The sequence below is a fragment of the Microtus oregoni genome, unplaced genomic scaffold (assembly GCF_018167655.1).
Source record: "Microtus oregoni isolate MIOR12 unplaced genomic scaffold, Mior012 000024F_ref0000369, whole genome shotgun sequence".
Classification (NCBI taxonomy): domain Eukaryota; kingdom Metazoa; phylum Chordata; class Mammalia; order Rodentia; family Cricetidae; genus Microtus; species Microtus oregoni.
In genome coordinates, this window is record NW_024543083.1 from 11,591,775 (window position 1) to 11,601,142 (window position 9,368).

The following is a 9,368-nucleotide window of genomic DNA, read 5'->3' on the forward strand; positions in this document are numbered from 1 at the left end:
CATTGTATTCTTTTTTTTTTTCTTAGTTACTTCTTTGTTGATTCTTTGGAGCTTTTCCTCCTGGTCCCCATCCTCCCCCTTCCCTCATTGCTGCCACCTCCATCCCCACATAAGGAAACAAATCAAAGTAAGCAATCAAGCAAACAAAAGCAAAAAACAAACAGACAAACAAAAACCCACAACAAAAATAAAACAAAATCCACAACAGACAAAAATCTCTTTGCAGGACTGGAGAGATGGCTCAGAGGTTAAGAGCACTGGCTGCCATTGTTTCCTGAATGCCACAGTGTACTAGCTGCTGATTTAATACAAGTTATGGAGATGATGAAATTGCCCTGTGTGTCCTGCCCACAAGCCACAAACCACAATCCATAAGCTGCTACTGAGCTCTTGAAACATGACTAGTGCAAGAGAGAGTCTGAACTTGAAAGTTCATTCCATTGTATGGAAATCAAGCAGTTACACACAGCCGAGAGCTGCCCGAAAGTAGAGAAACGTCAGTTAAAAGCAGTAAGTCCTCGCTCTTGCTGGTTTCCAACTGCAGCTGCACCAGCAGTGGGGTGCTGATGCCAGCAATAGGCAACTGAGGAGATGAATGCTGAGTGCTGCAGAAATATAAAGGTAGAGTAGACAGCAAGGAGACGGATAATATTTTAAAATAGGGTTTCGCGGGGCTGGAGCGATGGCTCAGTGGTTAACAGCACTGGCTGCTCTTCCAGAGAACCCAGGTTTGACTCTAACTCACAACCATTTGTAACTCCAGCTCATGGGGGCAGGGAGGTCTAATGTCCTCTTCTGGCATTCATAGAAACTGCAGGCATTGCATGCAATGCATAGGCTTCTGCAAACAGCACATCTAGGCGCACAACCACTTCTCCAGATTTCTATTGTATATAAAGAGCAGAAGCTTTCCTGGACTTCCCTGGGACTCCAGCACCAGACTGGGACTGCTGAGACATCCAGCCTTGTGGATTGAACAACAACCAGATCCCTACCCTCTCTGCTGCTGGCCAGACCACAGCAGGTAATCCGCTCTAATAAACCCCATATATATCAGTTTTGGTCCTCTAGAGAGAGAATTGGCAAATACACTCAACAGATTCCTACATATTTTTCTATTAAACAAAAAAAAATGTACTGGGCGATGTTGGCGCACGCCTTTAATCCCATCACTTGGGAGGCAGAGGCAGGCAGATCTCTGTGAGTTTGAGGCCAGCCAGAGCTAGTTCCAGGACAGGCTCCAAAGCTACAAAGAGAGACTCTGTCTCCAAAAACCAAAATAAATAAATAAATAAATAATAAACAAACAAATAGACAAACAGATAAAAAATAATAATGGCAAGGGAAACCCAAAGGAGACAACAGATTTCTATGATAGTCTCACAACCATTTCTAATACAATAGGATCAACTATAAGTAAATTTTTTCATCTTCTAATTTTGTTTTATGAATATTCCTTTTTTGAGAACTTATAAATTTGTCTATAAAACTTATTTTTAATGACTAACTTGGTAGTGCATACAACCCTTCTGCCACATCATCTCCTGTATTCCGAGGACAGGTGTGTGCCATCACCAGGCCAGTCTGGTTCACTCTCTTTCTCACACAGCACTAACTAACCTATTCAAAAGAGTCTTGATGTTAAATGTGAGTAAAAGCATCATCATACGGTGTGGATGTGGCTCAGTGAATAGCAATTGAGTGCTTTTTGTTTTCTAAGCAAGGAGACTTGTAAGGGGGCATCCAGCCTTTTGCCACTGTGACACAATGTTTTCACCTTCAAATTTGGGGTCACGTGCATAGCTCTCCTGGGATGCATGTAGCCTATGGGTCTCAATTGGATACAGCTGCTAAAGAATAATCCAGTGAAGATATCCCCAGCTATAAATCAAGATGAGAGGTCATAGAGGTGGAGAGGGACTCAGATGGAGCCAGAGAGAGCTCTGTAAATCCTGGTAGCCTACAATGATGTCATCTATCAAACTACCACTATTCCTTATGACAGAAGAGATGAAAGTGTACTAAGGCCAAGGGACACACCACAGCTCCTGAGCTGTGCAAGGACATAGAGTAGGGACAGGTGGCTTCTGCTCAGTGATGTAACCCTAGATCCCACGCTCCCTGCAGTGGCCTTCAGACAAGTCACACTGAGACATCTGCTCAAGCCACACTCTAGGGAATCTACAGAGGCACCCTGATATGTCACAGATCCCTGCCTTTTTTCTTGTCCATTTCCTTTACCAGTCTAGAGTTTGCTTATAGTTTAGTATGGTTTAGCTATGCATGGTTAGCATGGTTTGAACTCCTTGTCTGTTTTGGGGAACTCTCTTAACACTAAAGTGACTTTCAGGGCAGCAAGCAGAACCCCACCTTGCTTGCTCCCATGTAGACATGGCGAAGGCTAGAGACCAGGGCCATTGACATCCATTGGCTGCCACTCAAGACCTGTCATTTGGAAATGAGCAAAAGCAGGCCGGGACAGGGCATGGGATGATTTGTCATGCAAGCCTGGTGAGGATCAGCTTAGCTTTGGAAGAACAGACACGCAGAAGGGGCAGTGGCACAGGCCACCAGAGCTCTACGGGGCTTCAGCAGGGGCTTCCAGGGGAGACCAGCTCTGTGGTGGGATGGAGAAGGGTTTTGTGTAAGGAAGGTGTTCGTGGAATCCTGACTCTTCATATAGTCGTAGAAAAGCCAAACTATCCCTTTATTCAACTGCCCATTGTACCTCAGCAAAGAGAGTTAACTTCTGTTGAGTTTAATTAAGACCACTCCCCCGAAAAAGGGCGTATTCCTTGGAAAACACACCCTGTTTGTGGTTCCTCTGACACAGGGCTTATGCATCCTCAATTCACACCCTCCTGAGGATGCTACCTTCAAGAGGTTTTTGTTTTGTGCTACTTTTTGTCATAAAGTCTCACTTTGTAGTTGAAGCTGGCTAAGATTTTCCTATATTGGCACACTGAGATTACAAGTATGTGCTACCATATTTTTTAGTATCCAGGCATACCTTGGCTCTGCCTCTTGGGCCCAGTCACCCATTGGCTTAAGGCGAGCAGTTCCACTGTACACAGTGCAAAGGTCCCTTTAAGAGACAAACTCTGCCCACTCCCGATCCCCCTCCTATTCTCTCCCTCCCACCCCCCCCACATAGGCAAGCAGGCCTCTGCCTCCCTCTCCAATCCTCTCCTCCCTTCCCTTTCCTTCCCTCCCTCCCCCACTCCCTTTATTTCAAACTCCACACTCAAGCTCTCTCTGCATGGCGTATTCCGTTCCACCTTGTTTTGGTCTCAACTTGCTATGGGATATACCACAAAGGTCCCTCTCGCACCATACCGTATCTTACAATATTAGCTATGATTTGAATCCCAAATGTCTTCCTAGGCATATGTGTTGAAGGTTTTCTTTGTCCAAGATGATTGTATATTGGGACATGGTGGACCATTTGGGAAGTAGGACTAAGGGAGAGGAAGTTAAGTCCATTGGGGTGTGATACACACACATACACACACATATATATATAGGTATAGGTATTATGTATTTTGCTTGCATGTATGTCTGTGCATAAAACATGCATTCCTGGTGCCCGCAGATTCCAGAAGAGGGCACTGTTTCCACTGAAACTGGAGTTATGGGTTGTTGTGAGCCACCACGTGGATTCTGGAAATCAAACTCAGGTCCTCTGCAGGAATCATAAATGCTCTTAATTCTTGAGATATCTTTCCAGCCCACTAGGGGTATGATCTTGAAGGGAATGTTTTCTCTCATTGCTTTCTGGCCACCATGAGGTGAGGCGCTTTATTTTACTCTACAATCTACCCTGTTGTGATGGCTTCAGTGCCACACAGCCCTGAAAGGACAAAGCTAAAGGACCATGCACTGAGACCTCTGAAATTGAGGCTCTTAAGCTAAAACAATATTTTACCACATCACAGAATAAAACTAAGACAAATACGATGGCGAAAAGCAGCTTAGGGGAGAAAAGGGTTTATTTGGCTTCAGGTTATAGTCCATCATATGGGCAAGTCACAGAGGCAGGAGATTTAGGACAGCTGCTCAGACTACATCTGTGGTCAACAGAACAGAAAAACAAATGCAGCCACGCCGCTTGCTTGCTTCTGCTTATCGTTCAGCTAGTTTTTTTCTTCTTGCTCTTACACAGTTCAGAACCCTGCCTGTGAAATGGTTCTTGGGATTCAGGCAGGACTCAGAGCCACGCTGCCGTCACATTCAGAAGACATCACCAACTCTCAGAAAGTGTCCACGGGACATGCCATCACAACACAATTCAGTTCCAGCCTCTGCAACTTCTTCCCCATGTGGAATTGCTATGAGAACGCACTGAGGGTGTAGTTCTCCCTACCAAAGGCTATTTCAATGACTTGACAAAGATATGAGAACTTGCCAGAGGTGGAGACACTTTCCTCTCATCCTAGCATTTTGAGGCAGAGGCAGGTGGATCACTGTGAGTTCGAGGTTAGCCTGGTTTACAGAGTGACTTCCAGGACAGCTAGGGCTGTTACACAGAGAAACCCTGTCTCAAACAAACAAACAAACAAACAAACAAGATATGTATACCAAAGAATTATTTTAAAGCAAATTTAGGGTTTATTATAAATGAATGTTTGATTTGTATATCTATTTTGGCTCCCTAAATACCTGAGGTCACATAAAAATTTTTGAGTGAAGAAGATTGCCGCTAGAAAATTTGGGGAGCCACTGCTTTCTCCTCTTTTCAAGAAGGGGTGTTTTAATCGCAGAAAATGTGGGCCCCTCCTACGGTTCTAAGGGAGCAAAACACTCATACTAAACCTGGTTGACAAGTCTACTCCTTCAGCTGTTCCAAATGCTTTAAAAAACTTGGCTTCAAAGAGTTGAAAAATGCAAGAATGATATAATGTGAGAATTTAAAATTAGATATTGTCATTGCTTTTGTCAATTAGACATGGACTCTAATCTGTTAAAGCAGCTGGATTGCTTTTGGTCATGTTTCATCACAGCAAACCAAAGAAGCAATCTTACTCGTATGAGATGAAATTTCCATGTGCAAAGAAAAATGAAGTCTTGTTGAAAAACAACCCCACTTAATTATCTGCAGTGTCCATGGCTCTTGGTGGCAAAGCCAAATACACATGGCAGAGATAGCGTGTCCTGGAAAGTCGCCAGGGTTTGCTAGCTGGTCCTTTTCAGGAGTTTCCTGGGCCCTGTTCCACATGAATTATGGGTAATTCTAGTCTCTTGTTACCATTATTATTGTTGAGAGAGGGAATGAAAGCCAGTTATGGGCCAGTGGACTCCAAGGTGAAGCCTGGCTGAACACTGTCAGGGAGGAGAGATGTTTTCCTCCGACAAGAAGACGCGTGAGAATGTTTCCTCCTGACTTGGACAAAGCATGTGAGGCTGCTACACACAGAGCTGTGCCCGCTGTCTCACAATCACTAGACAGCCGTGGGCCGTGGAAATCTGTCATGGAAAATGTGACCCAGACCTGGCTGAGCTGTTAGCCAACTCCAGCCCTTCCTACTTCTAGATAGCTTTTCATAGACAAAATGATTATATCATAGCTTGGGGATTATGTCACGTGTTGCCAAGTTTTTCCTAAAATATAGGAGGAGAGGAATTTCTCTCAGTTATGGCATGTTTCCTATTATTGATGATTCACAAAACGGTGAGCAGTTATGAGCATCATCGGTAATTATGCTGCCATTATTTTTATCCTTTTAAAATATTTATTTATTTATTATGTATACAATATTCTGTCTGTGTGTATGCCTGATGGCCAGAAGAGGGCATCAGACCCCATTACAGATGGTTGTGAGCCACCATGTGGTTGCTGGGAATTGAACTCAGAACCTTTGGAAGAGCAGACAATGCTCTTAACCTCTGAGCCATCTTTCCAACCCCCCATTATTTTTATCTTTAAAAGTGTGTAAGTTTAAGGCTCATAAAATATACATGAGATCTGACTTTCTTCCCTTTCTTTTTTTTTTTTTTTTCCAAGACAGGTTTCTCTGTAGCTTTAGAGCCTGTTCTGGAACTCGAACTCACAGAGATCATCTGCCTCTGCCTCCCGAGTGCTGGGATTAAAGGCATGCACCAGCACCGCCTGGCCTTCCTTCATTTTTGCAATACCATAAAAGGTTCCAAAGATATGTAATAGAAATTGCCTCCTTTCAAACACTGTTCTAACAAGTACTTCACTGATGCAAATTTCCCATGTCATTTCACACAGTTTCACAGAAATCCAAATCTGTGTTTGCTTTTTTCAACTTCAAATATTGGTTGTACTGACTCCAAACAAGACTTGAGGGAGTTCTCGACCCAAGTCCCATGTAGTGGGCACTGAAACTGTGCAACTGAAGCATTGTTTTCTTTTTCCTCACCGACCAAGTACACATTGGAATCCGGGACGTTCCGTGTTTGTGATGTTAGCAACGCCAGTTACACTTTGTTATGTGTCCCCCTGTGATGTCATTAGCCTGCACATTGTGAAATTCTGGTGCTCTGACAAGAGCTTGATTCCTGTGGTCAGTCTGTCTGTGCTGCCACCTGCGTCAGACCTGCTTCCATTACAGGTCAGCCACAGTGCTGTCTTGCACAATCCGAAGGGAGCCAGCCACCACCTTGAGCAGAGAGGCCAGCGTGTGACTGTGTTTGCTCATGGAATTCAGCTCGGAAATATAGTCTGCTGTTCTGCGAGAGCAGTGGTCCATGCTTGTGACATGCTGTTTTCAAGAGGAGAGGGAGACAGATGGTCCAGCTGTTAAGAGGGAGCACTTGCTGCTCTTAGGGGACCCAGAACACAAATAAGGTAGCTCAAATCACCTGTAACTCTAGTTAGGGACTATACTTTTCCCTTCCAGCCTCACAGGTACCAGCATGCATGTCTTCACACATACACATACATTTAAAAATCAAATAAATTTTAAGAAAAAGAGGCCCCGTTATTTCTGGGGACTCACTGAACGGAGTTGCATGGGCACTTTGTTTAGTGGAAACCCATAGCCTTCCAATCAGTTCTTTCTGAAGTAGCAATACATTGGCTTGCTTCTCATTTCCCAGAACAAAGATGAGAGGGAGGATGGAAGGAAAGGGGATTTTTAAGCTCTTCTAGGAACTGGTCGCTGTAACTCCCTTATCTTGGAAAAGAAGCCTTCCTGTTGGGGTACACTGTGCAGTGCAGGTCAGTTAAAGAAAGAAGGCAATCCTAGATAAAATTTTAAGGCCTTTGTGGCAGCAGGAAGGTCCAGCCTCTTCTGATGAACTGAACCCCCAAAGAGCCATACAAAGACGCATTTATTGAAAGTTACACGAAGTATTTCCTCATACCAAGGTTTCTAATCTAATTTGCGTGTCTTACTGGTCCCTGACTCTAGTCCTTTATTATGTATCGTTTGCCATACACAGTAATACAAGATGTGCCTGAGGCATCTGGTGACCAAAGTCACGGGAGGGCTGCACCTTCCCAGAGGTGGAACTTCACGGAGATTAAGAGCACCTCTGGACAGGCCTCTGCTGAACCCAAATGTCCCTGTAGTTCTAGCATCACACTGGGTAAATGACCCATTCCTCTATTTCTTTGAGATCTTCCCTTGCACCAGCTAGTGTGTCCCACGCAGGGACTCCTCTGGTTGGTCTGTAACCAGAGGATAAATGGACACGTATTTGTACAGAAAGGGTAATTTTACAGATTAGAGGCTTAAATTCTTTTTTAAGCACAATCTCAGTTGTGTCTTAGTTACAGAACAAATTAAAGCTGAGAGCTGTCAAGAGGATATTGTGGGAAGGAGAAACACAGAAGTGGTTTGGGAGTATTGGGAACAGAGCTGGAAGAAAAGAAGAGGAAGGAAGCCGACTGGGACAAACAAGGCCTTAGCTTGGGGACCAGGGGCTCATCAAGGTTGCCAAGTCACCATCTGGAGTAGCCATGTCCACATACATGGTGGCTCCATAGAACACAGCTGCCAAAGGTTCCGACTTGTTAGGCTATGTGCTACTTTGAACAACTCAGCCAAGCTCCCTGGCTTGTTTCTGTAGTTACATTGTGCTCTGTAAGCGCCAGGTCTAAGGGGCTGATGCTGACCAGTGCCCCACATACTGGATTTTCTGACACTGTTAAAGCATACACTATGGCCAGGAAGGTGACCCTTGTTCACTCCTGTTACACACCAAAATATAACATGCCAAAATATTTAAGTATGTGACACCCATTACCAATTACTTAATTTAACTTATAATAATTCAATACCATAGCCAAATGATAAAGTGTTGGTTTTTCTCTTGTTTTTCTTCTTTCTTTCTTTCTTTCTTTCTTTCTGTCTTTCTTTCTTTCATAAGGTCTCATTATAGAGCCCATTTCTCCATCTTCCTGCCCAAGCCTCCTGAAGACTGGACTGACAATTTAGACCATCCCACCAGGCTTACTAGGGAGGGTAAGGCAGGGGATTGGGTAGTTACCTTGAGAAACAGAATGAGAGGCTGTCTCAAAAGAAAGAAAAAAGAAAAATAAGAAAGGAAAAAAATAAAGAAACTACAATATAAAAAATGGAAATACTGCCAGGCAGTGGTGGTGCATGCCTTTAATTCCAGCACTTGGGAGGCAGAGCCAAGTGAATCTCATTGAGTTTGAAGCCAGCCTGGTCTACAAACGAGTTCCAGGACAGCCAGGGCTGTTACACAGAGAAAACCCTATCTCACTCCCTGCCCCCACAAAAAGAAAGAAAGAAAATGGAAATAATTATAGGGAGGCTGAAGCCGAGTGGGAGGTGGTAGCTAAGTGTCAGAGGAAGCACAGGAATCTTCTAAGTAAGGGCTAGAGCTAAAGGTCATTTTATCAGTCCTGTGAACCACACCTTCCTCAAGTATTCTCAGCTGCTTCTTTTTATGTTTTTCTTTTTGAGACAGGGTCTCAATGTGTAGCTTTGAAGACTGTCCTGGAACTCACTCTGTCAGGCTGGCCTCAAACTGACAGAGATCTGCCTGTCTCTGCCTCCCAAGTGCTGGAAGTAAATGGGAGTAAAGACGTGAGCCACGCTGCTTTTTTTGATTTTATTGTTATTTTTATACATTATGTATACAGAGTTCTGCCTGTATGAATACACTATACACCAGAAGAGGGCACAGGATCTCACTAGAGATGGTTGTGAGTCACCATGTGGTTGCTGGGATTGAACTCGGAGCCTCTGAAAGAGAAGCCAGTGCTCTTAACCATTGAACCATCTCTCCAGCCCGATTTTATTATATTTTTAAAGATTTTTTTATTAGCTGGGTGGTGGTGTCGCACACCTTTAATCCCAGCACTTGGGGAGCCAGAGGCAGACAGATCCTTGTGAGTTTGACACCTGCCTGGTTTACAGAGTGAGTTCCAG